The sequence below is a fragment of the Sander vitreus genome, chromosome 6 (assembly GCF_031162955.1).
Source record: "Sander vitreus isolate 19-12246 chromosome 6, sanVit1, whole genome shotgun sequence".
Classification (NCBI taxonomy): domain Eukaryota; kingdom Metazoa; phylum Chordata; class Actinopteri; order Perciformes; family Percidae; genus Sander; species Sander vitreus.
Genome location: NC_135860.1, coordinates 27,632,301 through 27,649,347, shown reverse-complemented (window position 1 = coordinate 27,649,347; position 17,047 = coordinate 27,632,301).

The window sequence follows — 17,047 nt, the reverse complement described above, 5'->3', positions numbered from 1 at the left end:
CTTTGCAGTTTGCGTGATGATGTGATTGACATGTCTAACTGCATCATTGTTTGTCTCTCTCTCTCTCTCTCTCTCTCTCTCTCTCTCTCTCTCTCGTCATTTCAATGGAAACAATAACCCAATATGTGAGGGACAGAGAATCCTTTTCTAATTCAAGATGAGAAACACAGTGAGTGGCTGTGCGGCACTTTTTGGCCATGTGTATGATTAGAAATGAGTGTCCGTAAGGGCCTGAGAACTACTTACATCCATCAACTGAAAACCAATGTGGAGGGAGACTGCTAATAAAGATGTAAGCAGCCATAATTTGTCAGACAAAAACATGCCAGATATAAATAATACATCACAGACAAAGTATACAAGCATGCATTGAGCTAATTACCTCAGGAACATAATCTATATGGAATCACTCTTATTTTAGTTATCGCTGTTGTGTTGGAAAACCTCATTCACTCCCTCACTATTCCCTACATAGTGTTTATTAAATAGTGAACTATATAGGGAACAACCCAACGAGATTTCGGACACTCACTGAAAACGTTAAAGCGTCAGTAGATGCGCCGGTTATCTGTGTGACAGAGGCCGGCGCGCCCAGCACCATGTCAACAAACCGAAACTAAAATACTTCTTATACGTCCCTGAAACAAAGCGAGCACTCAGGAGGAGAGTAAAAGGTTGTTTATTATACTGTATATGTTGCATATTATATTTCCACTGTTTAAACTATATCCCGCTCCATTTTTCCCTTTCAGTTTCCGCGGGTCCTTCTGCTTCTTCTTCTCCTCTGGGAAAACATGGCTGCGTTGCATTGTGGTCTACGGGAGTAAAATGAAGGGCACATTGTATGTACACTCAAATTAGCTGTGCATTGTAGCCTGGTTGACACCAGACCCTTCTCAGTTGTAACTGAGAGTGGGTCTGGGTAAGGTTCATTCACAGTTCATTTCCAAAGGGGCGTCACCAACAGACGCCGCTCAAATGCCTCTGGGCGCAATTGGATAGTCCTTCAACCAATCAGACCAACGATCCGGGTGACGTAGCAGTGACAGCGGCATCAACGTGTTGTCGTGTTGAATGTAAACATAAAGCTGCTTGCCGTCGCTGCGCTATCGTCATCGTGTAAAGCCCGCCTCAACGGTTGTGATTGGTGCCTTGATTTGGAAAAATTGGAAATGGGCTTGAATGGGCTCTTGGCCAGACTGACTGGCAGAGCAAATCTCACATTTGCCCGAAGTTTGTCAGGGTTTTCCCAGGCTATGTGCATTAAATTAACTGCGGAGAATTCAAACAACACTACAAAATGGCAAACACACTATACAGGGAACTGTTTCTGTGGTAGGGAACGGTTTTGAACACAGCTAGTGAGAAGAGAGTGACAGAGATGTGTTTCTGATGATGGAGGTGATAAATTACTCACTGGTAGAGACATGCAGTGCCTTTAATTGGACAACAAATATTAAATACTAAATCATGTGACAGCTTCATTATTGGTAGCGCTGTTACAACTATCAATAAATTGATGGCCTGACTGAGATTATCTCATGGTCCCTCCGGGTCTGGACAGCAAGCAGCTGTTCACTAATTATAAGATTATATATATGAATGATATAAGAATTTGATAAATGACAGTGTTCCTTAAGAGTAAATTAGTAATGTGCTGTAATGTCTACAATGTCTCAATGCATCTCAGGAAGAAATGGTTCATTGTGTGACCACAATATGAGTACAACTATTTGACAATTTAGTGACAACTTTCTAGATGTGGAGATGTGAATTGTTACACAAACACAACAATTTAAAAGTGGATAAATTAAACCTGTAACCTTTGTTGTTTTGTGGCAGGGAGGAATGTGTGTCCTTATTGCCAGACAAAACATTGATTACTGTCTTTTAATGTTCAATGCCAACGTTTTAAAGGTCCCATGGCATGAAAATTTCACTTCATGAGGTTTTTTAACATTAATATGAGTTCCCCCAGCCTGCCTATGGTCCCCCAGTAGCTAGAAATGGTGATAGATGTAAACCAAGCCCTGGGTATCCTGCTCTGCCTTTGAGAAAATGAAAGCTCAGATGGGCTGATCTGGAATCTGCTCCTTATGAGGTCATAAGGAGGAAGGTTACCTCCCCTTTGTCTGCTTTGCCCACCCAGAGAATTTGGCCCGCCCATGAATACATCATGGCTTGAAAACAAGCGAAGCATGGCAGTTGGTCAAGGCCACACCCCCACCCTCCACCTTGCTCTCTCCTCCTCAATAGCATTTAAAGCTACAGACACAGAAATGGCACATCCTAAGGAAAGCTCATTGTGGGACTGGCTCTAGTGGCTGTAATTCTGCACCAAGGCTGAATTTCGGGAAAGAGACCTCAGATACAGTATTAGGGGACCACTAAGGCCTATATAAAAGAGACTTCAGATACAGTATTAGGGGACCACTAAGGTCTATATAAAAGAGACCTCAGATACAGTATTAGGGGACCACTAAGGCCTATATAAAAGAGACTTCAGATACAGTATTAGGGGACCACTAAGGCCTATATAAAAGAGACTTCAGATACAGTATTAGGGGACCACTAAGGCCTATATAAAAGAGACTTCAGATACAGTATTAGGGGACCACTAAGGTCTATATAAAAGAGACCTCAGATACAGTATTAGGGGACCACTAAGGCCTATATAAAAGAGACTTCAGATACAGTATTAGGGGACCACTAAGGTCTATATAAAAGAGACTTCAGATACAGTATTAGGGGACCACTAAGGTCTATATAAAAGAGACTTCAGATACAGTATTAGGGGACCACTAAGGCCTATATAAAAGAGACTTCAGATACAGTATTAGGGGACCACTAAGGCCTATATAAAAGAGACTTCAGATACAGTATTAGGGGACCACTAAGGCCTATATAAAAGAGACTTCAGATACAGTATTAGGGGACCACTAAGGTCTATATAAAAGAGACTTCAGATACAGTATTAGGGGACCACTAAGGCCTATAAAAAAGCATCCAAAAAGCAGCATGTCATAGGTAGTGATGGTCAAATGAAGCTTCACGAACCACTGTCTTTATTTTCTGAGCTCACTAGATGGCGCTCTCTGTTCAAAGAAAAAGGTTATAGGAATGGCAATTCAGTGTGTTTTCAACCCTTTGTTGAACAGAGAGCGCCATCTAGTGAGCTCAGAAAATAAAGACAGTGGTTCGCGAAGCTTCATTTGACCATCACTAGTCATAGGACCTTTAAAAAAAAGTTTCTTTCTATAAAATATGTGCAAAGCATGGCAATTACAGTTGTAAGTCCAGGTAAGACCATGGTTACAGTTAGTTTTTTAGAAGAAAGAAAATTGTTGATCTGCAATGTGACATAACAACGATGCTCCTGCAAAAGTGGGTGCCACACAACCATCCACTCATCTTTCAACCTCGCTACATAAAGTGCACACTGCTTCCTGCATTAGTACTGAATATTGGACACAAATTAAGTGCAGTAGAATTATACAATATATTATAATATAATTCCTAAGGATATTGGGCACCGATTAAAATGTGTATTGTGCATACTGTATACATGCGCGTGGTCAGTCTGTTTCAGGGTTGTTTTTATTAAATTGTATAAAAAATAATTTGCATATTAAACTGGGCCTGCAATAACATGTAGGGCAGCCTAAAGCCTTTATACATACCTTTTTTGCATAGAATACTAAGCTATTTAATAATTGCTGACATGATTTTACAAATCATGTTTTAATGTTAATATCTGTGGATGGCTACCTTAGTGACTACCTTACCTATAGGCCAGTACGCTTATCATCAATGGGTTTTTTCACATATAGGCTGATATATATTTACCAGTAATATGTTGGATTCATGTTAACACATTTGAATTTTCTTGTAAACTTTCAAACAACAATACTTTGGAGGAACTCAGAGGGGTGGCAATCTTTCATGGCGCCACTAGTCTTGAAAAACGTAGTACCTTTAACACATTATTTATGTGCCATGATACACGATAATGTTTTACACCACAGACATCAGTATTACACATTTAAGCCCTATTCGCACAGGACTAGTAGTACCTGAAGACTTCTAGTAATGTGTAGTATTCGGAGAGGTCGTCTGTGATATTAATCCCGTGCAAATCTGCCATGTCTGCAATTTGTCAAGTACAAATTCCACCACAAATGACCTACCATGTTTCCCCAAACACAGAGGTTGTATGATAATATTAGTCCTGTGCGAATCAGCATCTCTGTGATTCAGAGTTGTATTGGCTGCGTTTGCAATTATAAATTAAAAGTTTATACGGAGCCTTGACATCATATGTGGGGGATAATGTCAGTACATTTGAGTAATATAAAGACTTCACAAATGCACCGCACAAAACACAGACGTGAGAGGGGGGGTCATTTCTAAATTACAAGAGGTCCCCTGGTAACACTAGTCCAGTGTGAATAGGGCTAAATACAGCTCCGGACACAATTCAATTCAATTCAATTAAATTTTATTTATAGTATCAAATCATAACAAGAGTTATCTCGAGACACTTTACAGATAGAGTAGGTCTAGACCGCACTATAATTTATAAAGTCCCAACAATTCCAGTAATTCCCCCAAGAGCATGCATAGTGCGACAGTGGCGAGGAAAAACTCTTTAGGAAGAAACCTCGGACAGACCCAGGCTCTTGGAAGGCGGTCTCTGACGGTGCCGGTTGGGGATGTGATGAACTATTATATATATTATAATATATTGGTGCCATCTTAATCCAAGGAAATATGCTGGGGAAAAAAAACACAAGGACTCCGGGGAGTAAACTCCCCAGAGCTAGGTTAGTAACAAGCATTTCTGGATACACACATGTCCATGCAGCTTTCAAAAAAGCAATACAATTAAGAAGTAGCTGTGGATGACTAAAGATGTTATTTTACACTTTTTTAATCATCATCTCACCATGTATTTATGTGTCACTCTGCTGGGAAATGAAGGCAGTTTGACCTTTATAGATTTTACAGCACTTTGTTAGGAACAGTGACGCCTGTCATGACGGCTGTGTCAAACACACCCACATGTTCTCTTACCGCTAATGAACTCCTGACTCATGGTGTAATAACTGTTTGAACTGCGATGACTTCACTTGATTTTCCTCACTTCAAAGGCTTATTTTCGGCCGCGGTGCCTTCAGTGGCATGGCGATGTAGCGGGAGGGAAAAAGTGGCCTGCAACATCATTAGTATCCATCCAGACACATTAACCTCACGTCGTTAATTAGGCCATCAACAGGCATCAGCCTCCACTTGTGCCTTGCCCTACACAGGCCTGACAATGGCCATTAATTGACTAGCCCTCTGATGACATTTCCTGACACTTTGTGCTGATCTCTTCAGCTAGCCGCTGTGTTTCTGCGGCTGCTGGAGGAGGAAGAGCAGGAGGCTGATGACCAGCAGCAATCCACCAACCTGAACCTTCACACACACCTACACATATCCAAATGCTTTACAAAATGGCCATTATGTACTCTGTGACTTTATCAACTTCTACAACATGGTTCCTCCACATTGTGAAAAAAAAAAAAAAGTGTAAAAGATTTTAATTTTTTATTTTTTTTATTTACTGTCCCACATTTTAGGAGGGCAGACATCTGTCTGTCAGATCAAAAGAGGGTATATCATGTGTAAATTGGGTATATATTTGTTCTTTTGAATTTATGAACTGTTTTGTAAAATACACAATTAACAACAAGTAATTGCACATTATTAGAATACATGTAAGATACAAAGAATAATGAAGTACCTAATTAGTCCTTATTTAAAGTGGCTAAATGTAACTTTCAGTTTGTGTTGATTCTTAATCATAATAAGAGAATAAGTTACAGACGCATCGTTGCATTTCAAGTGTTGCATACGGTAACTTAGCCTACTTTGGATGTATCGGGAGTTAAACCGGGTAACGTTATCACTGTCACTGTATCACGAGCCAAAGCATTAAGAGATTGTTGTAGCAACCAACGTAGTAATAACTTAGATTTATATAGCGCATTTCATGAAACCCACGGACGCTTTACACAAGTACAGGGGGACAAGGGAACAGAAAATAGTAGGCCAATACAAACACGGACTAAAAGGAATAAAACGTCCACGCTTAATGGAAGCAGGATGCAATTTAATGTCGGCCATGACGTACAACCACATCGCGCAATCTTATCTTATTTTATTATTTGGGCAATTATAGGCAACAAAAGCACCTCAAGGGATGGTTCGGAGTAATTTCACCCTATGGTCCTTTGCACCATGACCTCAAGTTTTTAACACATACAAGGAATTTGTTTTGGTGTTGTTGGTGCACGTCACACATTCTCTAAATGGAATATTAAACAATATAAGTATAGGTATAAACAATATAAGTATATGTATATGTATACAGTATGTATTAAATTAAAAATAAAGATAGAAATAAAAAGAGCATTACAACAGAGAGAGTACAGTGGCATGAAGAGCCAGGGGTGGAGTGTGGGGAGAGTCAGGGTGAGAGTCAGGGTGCTTTCCGGGCCTTGTTAATAAGGCTAGTGGCAGATGGGAAAAACTGTGGCGTGAGGTTTTGGTCCTGATGGACCTCAGCCTCCTGCCAGAGGGGAGTGCCTCAAAGAGTTTGTGGTCGGGGTGGGAGGGGTCGGCCACAATCTTTCCAGCACGCTTCAGAGTCCTGGTGGCATATAGGTCCTGGAGCGGCGGCAGATTGCAGCCAATCACCTTCTCTGCTGACCGAATGACACGCTGCAGTCTGACCTTGTCCTTGGCAGTGGCAGCAGCGTACCAGATGGTGATGGAGGATGTGAGGATGGACTCAATGATGGCTGTGTAGAAGTGCACCATCATTGTCTTTGGCAGGTTGAATTTCTTCAGCTGCCGCAGGAAGTACATCCTCTGTTGTGCTTTCTTCACGAGGGAGCTGATGTTCAGCTCCCACTTGAGGTCTTGGGAGATGGTAGTTTCCAGGAAGCGGAAAGACTCCAGTGTCAAATGTGGAGTCACAGAGGGTGATGGGGGCAGGTGAGGCTGAGTTCCTTCTGAAGTCCACAACCATCTCCACTGTCTTTAGAGCGTTGAGCTCTAGATTGTTTTGCTTGCACCAGGTCACCAGGTGGTCAGCCTCCCACCTGTAGGTAGGAACTGTCCTCTTCTCTTCACTGTTTTTGTTTTTACTGGCTGTCACTTGTGGCTCTGCCGTTGCTCCCCTGTCCACCAGGTGCCTATGGTGTGCTGTCCTGCACACCTGTGGCTCATCATTAATCACCTCTGATCTGCTGCCTATACCTGCACAGCTGCTCATCATCTCCAATTAGAGTATTTGTATAGTATAGTAATTTTTACCTCCCAGTAATGGACCTTTTTCACGGCAGACATGTTGACATGTCATAGTAGGAAAAGCACAGGTGTATTCCAAACCATTAATGATGGCTGCATTCCACTTAGGAGAGGCCCTGGTATTGTGCATGCTGGCTCACTGTGTTGTTTATTGTTTCTAAGGCGCCGCGCAAAGCTAAACGCTAAAGAGGGAAAAGTGCCGATTTTCAACCCTTCTGAAGCGAGTCATCCAACGGGAGTTTTACAGGCGGATAAATTCAGACCCTGAAGACACTGTGTCTGTGACAATGTACTGGAGACATTCATCTGCATGTACGACAGAACAGAAAATCTGCAAACTTTCCCTTAAGTTACCAGCTAACTCTAATAGTAGCTAGCTAGCTTGGTTAATTTTTTCAAAACGAATGTAGTTGTAGTCTTGCAATGTGTAATCCTGCAAGATCCCCAGTCTTTACATATTATATACAAACTAGAGCTGTATATTAGAGAGAGTTACGCGAACTAGGAAATCAAATGTTCTGAGCTATCCCGTTATGCGATTGGTTCCGAGGTGGTCACGTGTTTTGTGGACTCCATGTTGGATACTAACATTCATCTGATTCCCATTGACATAGTGCAGGGAATAGTGGAAACATGTAATAAATTATTTTTAAAAATGACATAAATCACTGAAAAAATGTTGCGCTTTTGGCTTTCACAAGTTCCCCCGTGAACCAAAATGGCGAAAAGTATGGGAGCTGAAGGTGAAAAGAGCAAGCTGGAGGCCAAATGACTACTCGTTATTGTGTGAGGTAAATGTAAATTTCTCTCTTTGACTTATGATAACAAATTACATAGGACAAATATAGTAATACCATCATTAATGTGTACCATGCTGTCAAAAAAGTTCTAACACTGCTTTAGAAATGAATGAAGTTTGAAGTTAGCCATGCCTTATGCCAGCGTTCGCTTTTTCACTAGCAAATGCTTGTGATCTTGCCATGTCATGACTTGAATTTAAGCTAGTCTGACTACAATTGTCATCTGTAACTCAGATGTCATATACTGTGACCACGTAGACATGTCATGTTGATTTAGATCACAAAATATTATTAATACATAACTTTGCCTCGGTAACTACTAAGTTATTATTGCTAGCGTGATAACGTTCAGGGCTGTAGTACCGGACGGTTTTTCTATGGTCTCGGACTCGCTGGTATTTTGACTTGGACTTGTCTCAGTCTCTGCCACTGGTCTTGCCAAATATGGCTTTTGGTCTCAACCGAGTCCAGGGGCCCGTTTCAGGAAGGAGGTTTAACAAACTCTGAGTCTAACCCTGATCTCTGAGTTGATTTACCCTGAGATGGGAAACTCTGAGTTTTCGGTTCCAGAACAGCTGATATGAGTTGGTTCAATCAACTCAGAGTAGGTTCACGCACGTGCACCACCACAATAAAAAGGCAGCATGAATGGAGCCATGATACTACGATTCACCATGGTAACAACCACAAACAAACGGGTCGGCGGAAAAACTCATGAGCACATACAGCGAGTTTGAACATGTATTTATGTAAAAAAGCAACACAGCAGCTGCTGCAAAAGAGAGAGAATTTGCGTGGGAGGAAATTGCTGCTAGAGTAAATGTGCATATTCCAATATAGTGTATATCATATGTAATCCTAAGTATAATATTACTGGTGAAATGGTATTGAACCTATAATCTATTTCATTTAGGTGCAATACTGCGGGCAAAAAAGTCCTAGGCCTTCTAATCCCATTCAGGCTGCAGCACCATTATTAACAGAATTATAATTCATAATCTTTTATTTCAAAGGGTTTACATCATTTACCTGCAATACTGTGGAACTCCTTTTTAATGTCTCTTACTGGTTTATGGCCAGGGAACACTACAAAAACGTTTAAAACATGCTTCAGAGCGAGTCACACTCTTCTGACGGCGCTTTGTTATACAGTGGCTTTACTAAAATGCTCCGCATCACCAATGTTGTAAAGAAAACTGCTGTTTGCAAAAAAATGTAATGAGACACAAATAATCTGCTGGGATGTAGAGCATGTCCACTCAGTTACCAGTGTTGGGAGTAGTATTCCTTTTTGCTGTATTGCAGTAATATAACGCATTACTAATTCAATTTCTGTAATATTATACTCATTACAATCTCAGTAACGCGAGTTACAACGCATTTTAATGCAACATTTAGTGGTGCATTGTTTTTTTTAAGAATTCACCAACACCACGACACACTTCTTCACAGGAAAAGTTATTTCCTGTTGCTGTTTTCGATGGTTGAGATGACTGCAGAGACATATACATTTGCGAGATGGACATTATTTTCAGGAGTTATTACGCTGCGTTGAAGTGAGCTGTCCTGTTTCTGTTCCCGTGGTCAGAGCCAGAACCAGAGACGGTACGGACAACATCTGGGTCCCAACAGGTGACGGTACGTCATCGCGGACAGCAGTGTGTCCGAGCTGCTGACAGATATAAACATGTCGGGAATTAATGTTGAGGCTTGCTACATGTAATATCATTGCATTTTATCAGCCGTGGACAGTAACTATGCCTGTAGTGGAATGGCTTCAAATGACGACCAAAAACACTTGCCTTTACTGTCACCATTTACTGTTCAATATGTTGCAGTTTTACAAACAAGAAAGTGAACAACTTAAGCTGGACAGATATGTTGCATCTCAGTAAGCTAGCAAGAGTACACAACAGACAACTTCCGTGTAGCTTACTTCAAAATAAAAGCACTTCCTGTAACGGTTCGAAGTAAAACTAAATTACTGTTAAATAAGGTTGTGTACCTTTTCACAAATCAGCTGTAAATCAAGAACTGTAAATAATGTAAATAGTGAGTTTTAATCACACTTTAATTGAACATTAAACTAAACAACATGAATTTCTTATTCAAGTGCTATAAACAAACATTTTACAACAATGCCGTACTTTTAATTGAGTATTTTAATTTTCTCCTACTTGCCTATTGTACGTTTTACTTATCTATTTTTATAGCTTTAGTTACTTTGCATATTTATATTAATTATACAAAATATGAATAATCTATGATGTATTAAAGTGGATAAAGAGGAGACTTTATTGATCCGGTGGTGAAATTCACAAGCTAGCTGCCAAATCAAACTTCCGCTGTTATTTTGGTGAAAGTAACTCAAAAGTAATGCAAAAGTAGTGTAACACATTACAATTCAGAGACAGTAATATTGTAATATAACTAATTACTCTCAAATGACAGTAACTAGTAATCTATAATGTATTACATTTTGGAAGTAACTTGCCCAACACTGTCAGTTACCATAGTAACTGACTCTGAGGTTAAGTTACCTCTCTTTCTGAAACAGAAAACCCATGAGAGTTCCCCTCATCTCAGGGTTATGAGGTTTCACTAAACCTGCTTTCTGAAACGGGCCCCAGGTGTCTTTATTATGTTTATAATAATATTGGAGGGTAAGTGAAACACAGCTTGGACTGGGATGTTGTTCGGCTTTTCACAAGTTTAGACAGCTAGCTAACGCTACGCCGACGTTTGTTAACGTTGCCTGCTAGGTAAATATTACAAATGCCTTCGGAGTTTCCTCGTCCATGTTGTCAACATAAGACCTGCGGCGTTAGTGCTCCTTTTGTACCATCATTTTATTGAATGAAATATTAAGCTTCGCTCCTACGAGATGGGTGGGTTTTTGTTACGTTACACACAAAGCTAACTGGTTATAGTTAGCCATTACGTATGCTAGTGGACATTAGCTAACGTTGCCGAGCCAGCCAGCAACTTCGGCAGTAGAGTTTCTGCGAGCTAACCGCGACAGTATTGTCGACCACAATCAACCTCCACTGCTAAAAGCAGTCAACCTGCAGTGATGTTTGAAATGGAGACACATATCGTGCCTTTTCCCGGAGATCCTGGCCATTATTTTAAGGCATAAACCAACCATAGGGGTAAACACTGAAAGAAAGGTAAATACTGCTCAGAGACTTATTAGTGAGCAGTGATGGGAATAACGTTATAAATAACGGTGTTACTAACGGCGTTACTTTTTTTCAGTAACGAGTAATCTAATTGATTACTCTTCCCATCTTAATAATGGCATTACCGTTACTGCCAAAAACTGCGGCGCATTACTATATTTGAAACAGTTTTTTTCATCAGACCAACTAGATCTCTGAGTCTGAGCCGGAGGCAAATACTTCTATTTACTGTTCTTCCTTGGTTAGTGGGCAGTGCACGACACAAGCGCATAAATGCTGACGATTGGCTGAGGTTGAGTAAAATGTCATGGTGAGCCAATCAGAGGTAGAGTTGGGCGTGTGTTCGTAAGCATGTATAGTCGGACACACAAGACATGTTGCAAGAACAACACAAGCGAGTCAGTCAACAAGAGAGAGAGACAGATATGGCTCTTTTCCTGCTACAGATTTTCTACCGTGGTCAGAAAGAACAGGGGAGACACTTTGTTTCTCTTACTATATGACTCTAGAGTCGCTACTAGCTCGAAAGCTAATCACCGTCACTCTCTCACTTCTCCCTCGCTCGTTATTTGTACTACAAAGCGTGTATTTATTTATTTTTGGTATAGTGCTTAACAAGCATAATTTAATTTTGCCTACTTGTGGCCTGTTGAGGTGTTGTTCTATTTGTATCGATCTACTATATAAACGTAATATCTACATACATGGCATTTGATTGGAGGCTAGTCTCACTTTGTCCCACATCAATATTAAAATAGTTTAGATTTGTGTACATTGTTTCTGTTAATAATGTATTGTATTAAGTGTCCATTTCATTATAATATTCAGATTTATCATAAATAATTGAACATGCACATGGAGATGGGGTCACATTTGAGCATTTAAAAATGTACTTGAAAGTAACGCAATAGTTACTTTCTGAAGTAACTAGTTACTTTTATAATTCGTAACTGAATAACTAATTTAATTACTTTTCGGAAGAAGTAACTGTAACTAATTACCTTTTAAAAGTAACTTGCCCAACACTGTTAGTGAGTGGTCACTCACTACAATTGGCATTTGTTAGAGGCCCATTTATGATATAGAAGGTAATAAGAAGGAAATATACACTGGAATATTTCCGTAAAGGCCTTTTACATATTGACAAACTATATATTGATAATAATAATAATATGCCTGTTTATGGTGAAAGTAAGCGATTTATTTCAAGATAGCATATTCGCCCCATAGGGTTACACTGTAGAGTCATCTGACGATGGTATCCAATATGGCGCCCATGATTTGAGTCGTGCACTTGCGACTTACAATGACTTTCAAAGATACATAACAGCTATAAGTGTATGCACAATACAGGATTGACTCTATTATACTGTTGTGCTTTACCTTCCGGCGGGATGGAGGTGTGTGGGTATTTTGAGACACACGACAAAGGATCTTCTTTTACAAACTTTACTTGGCTCCAGTAACAGGTTAGTTTACAATCACAGCTGATGTCGTTCTGGATGATACACTGCGTTGTTTTGGCCTCTAGATCTGGCACAGACAACGTTATCTAGATAGCTGAGTTGCATTCACTGACTTAGCTCGGAAAAATTAAAACAAAATGCGAGACTATGTTTATGGGCTTATGAACAGCTTACACTGCCTTACACTACCCCCCCCCCCCCCCATTTTGGAGTGCTGAGTCCCTTCAGTACATGTAATGTAGGGAAAACTGATTAGAAATTAAGTAATTACAGTAAACTTAACCCAAGTTACTGAAAAAGCTTATCTAGATCAGTTTTAAGTGTAGACATTTAACAGTCAACTAACAACTTTTAGCTTAATGTAACGTAACTAATGTCTGAACCGCTCTGGTCTATTTACTATGCGACCACTAGATGTTTTAACAGTCTTTTCCGAGGAGTTTGTATCACCTCGTCTTCTTCCTGGCTGGCACCCCGGACCCTTGGACTGGGACGCCTCGCTCGGACCATTGGAAGGGGACACCTTGCCTGGATCACCTGGCAGTGGCAGCGTTGGCACCAAGGGAACGTCCTCTTCATTTGGTTGGAGGTCTGGGTCTTGACACTGCTGCAACATTTTACTTATTTGCCGTGAAACCCAGACTGGTATTACTTCACTGTCATAGGACTTGAGTCTGTCATGATGCATTACTGTGCTGCGTTTGGGGCCTGGAATCTCGTACAGTACAGGACCACGGCGTGCTGCAACAATCAGGGGGCCCTTCTATAGTGCTTGGAGCTTTGGGCTTAGTCCTTTCTTTTTCGTTTTGTCTTTGACAAACACCAGGTCTCCAACACTATAGGAGTGTTCTCTTGCTCAAAGGTCATGCACTTTCTTCTGTCGCTCTTGTGCAGCACGGAGGTGCTCTCTTGCCATACTGTGCACTTCTTTTAAGCCTTCTTCCAGATTGTAGAGGAAATCCGCTACTTCCAGTGGGTTGGCTTTGAGTTTTGCGGTACCAGACTGGATATCCTGTGGTTGATGGACCTCCCTGCCAAGTATAAGTCTGTTGGGTGTGAACCCTGTCACTGTGTGTCGTGAACTGCGGTAGGCTGCGGTGAGCAGTGGCAATTGCTCGTCCCAGTTCTTTTGGTTCTGGTTCACATAACATCGAAGCATCTGCAGCAAGGTCCTATTGAACCGCTCTACCTGTCCATTAGAGGAGGGGTGGTAGGGGGTAGTCCTGGTCTTGGTAATCTGCAGGAGCTTGCACACATTTCGAAACAGAGAACTCTCGAAATGATGGCCTTGATCCGTGTGTAACTCGAGGGTGGCTCCAAACCTGGCGATAAAGTCATACACTAGCTTTCTTGTTTCAGCACCTTGGTCAGGGACAGGAAACGCTTTGACCCATCTGGTGAACTGATCAATAATGACAAGAATGTACTCGTTACCCTGTACCCCTGCACCCGAGGATATCAAGGTGCAGGGGTGCTCCGACTTGCTAACTTTACAGTTTGGCTCTTTTTGTTGGTCCTGTGGTTTTACATGCACGGCAGTGTGGGCACCTCTTGACAAACAGGTGAACATCTCCGCCCATGCCATACCAATGGTAGCTTTGAAGCACACGCTCGAGGGTTTTAGGTTCTCCCAGAGTATGGAGAGTTGTGGCATGACTTTAGCCTTCCTTTATTTATTTATTTACTTATTTATTCCTTCTGCACGGATGCTGAAACTAATAGCAGCAAGGTTGGGTGCTGGTCTCCAACTCTCTCCCAGGAGTAATAGAGGACTCCTTGTCTCAGTGTGACTTGGGGCCAACAGAGCCAGAACTTCCTCACTGCAGGGCTCTAGAGCATCGCATCATCTTTGGTGGGGAGTGTCCCTTTTTCCTTCCATGTGTGAAGGGTGGCAAGGACAGGATCTGCTTTCTGGAATGTTGCCAGTTGCTCAGGGCTAAGGGATTCAAGCCAGTTGACTTCTGGGCTCTCTGGCAAGGGTGCAGATGGCTGATCTTCCACTGACTGAGTGCCATCGCCATTTGTGTCACTTTGGGGCTCAATGCACCTTACTGCTAGTGGCACAACGTCATCAACATCATCTTCAAACCTGGCCCACTGCTGGTGAATTCTCTGGCAGTACTTGCACCCTTTGCATGGCAGATCTGACAGGTTTATCCCCGCCTGGTAACAGTCACATTTGTCCACATTTTCTCCTGGCAGCCTTGACATGGTATCTGCGTTAGCGTGCTGCTTACCGGCTCGATGCTCAATGTGGAAGTCATACTGGCTTAACTCTTCAAGCCAGCGAGCTAGCTGTTCTTCAGGGCATTTGAACCGGAAAAGCCAGGTGAGACTGCCATGGTCGGTTCGAAGTAGGAAATTCCTGCCCAGTAGATAGTGGCGGAACTGGCGTGTAAAATGAACAACAGCAAATACCTTTGTTGAGCTGGTGAAAGGTGGCTGCGGGCATATGCCAGTACTCGCTCTTCCCCCCGACAGGACAGCTCCGACACTGTTGTTTGAGGCGTCTGTATCGAGAATGAACTTGCCTTCAGCACGAGGGTACCCCAACACAGGTGCAGTGGTCAGTTTTTCCTTGAGCTTGGTAAAAGCAGCTTGGTGCTCGTCAGTCCATAGGAACACAGTCCCCTTTTTGAGAAGATTATGAAGGGGGCTTGCCAGCGCTGCGAATCTTGGGACAAACTTGCAGTAGTAGTTACATATCCCAAGGAATGCTTGCAGCTCTTGCAGGTTGTTGGGGGGGTTCCACTGCTGTACATCTTTGACGAGAGCTGGATTTGTTCCGACTCCTTTGCCACTCACAATGTGACCCAGGAAGAAAACTTCTTCTTGAAGCAGATGGCATTTTGATGGCTTTAGCTTTAGTCCATAGCTTTGAAACCTCTGAAAGACCGGCTCAAGCCGATCCAAGCTTTGGTCCACTCCGTTGACGATGACAATGACATTATCCAGGTAGATGAGAAGGGTTTCCCACTGAAGGCCTCTGAGGACGAGCTCCATTGCTCTCTGAAACGTACTTGGTGCGTTACAGAGTCCAAATGGCATTCGGGTGTATTCATAAAGGCCCCATTTGGTGATGAATGATGTCTTCTCACGATCTTTGCTATCCACTGCAATGTGCCAGTAGCCAGACTGAAGGTCGAGGGTAGAGAACATAGTAGTTCCACCAACAACATCAAGGCATTCTTCAATCTGGGGCAGTGGATAAGCATCCTTGATAGTCAGAATGTTCAAACAACGGTAATCTACGCACCACCTTACTCCTCCGTCCTTTTTGCGCACTAGGACCACTGGAGAGGCCCACTCGGATGCAGATGGTGTGACTACACCCGCTTCCAGCATGGCTTTAAGATGTGCTTCCTCTTCACCTTGAAATCCAAGAGGAGTTCTTCTCACGGGCTGGCGTACAGGCCTAGCAGACCCAGTGTCAATCTTGTAACAGACATGTAACCAAGGTCAGAGTCACTTTTAGCAAAGATGGATTGGTACGTAAGCAGTAACTGCATGAACCGCTGTTCTTCACTGAGAGCCTCACTTGTAGCAGCAACCAGGCTTTGGAGGTGTTCAGGAATGTCAGCGATTGTTGCTACTCTCCCCACCACTAGTGATGGTGCACCGTCTTCTGTATGGCTAGGTACTGCACTTTGCTTTGGTTCACATGGGGGTTCAGGATAAGCTTCAATGAGGACTGCTCATTTTGGTAGGGCTGTTCGCTTGGTGGAGAAATTGCACACCCTGATTAGCACCGTTTTGTCCATAGTGACAACACTCCCAGAGGCTAGACTGTCTGTAATGTTTAAAGGCTCTAGCACTGCTGTAGCCCCTGGCCTTGGGTCCTCCACTTCACCCCACATTCAGATGTAGCTGGTATGATGGTGGTTTCTCCAAGAGTCACTCTAGCCACACAGTAGTCTGATCTGTTATCTTCTACGATTTTTGGAGGACACAAGTTCACCTCCAATGAAAACCTTGCCATGGGTATAGATGACATCATGGGCTTTCATCAAATCCAATCTGAGGAGGACAGAGTCTCTTATTGGGGCTACATACACTTCCCAGTTAATAGACTTGGATCCAATTTGAAAGGTCACTGTGAGTCCATGTTTAGCTTTCATGCCGTCTCCAACTCCTGCATTCAGTAGGTAGGTCTGGTGAAGGTTTAAGGGCCGGGGGCGTGTGAATTTAAAATTGTGTAGGGGGGCCGACAACGCCACCTAGGTTTTTGGCTTGAGGCCTAGGA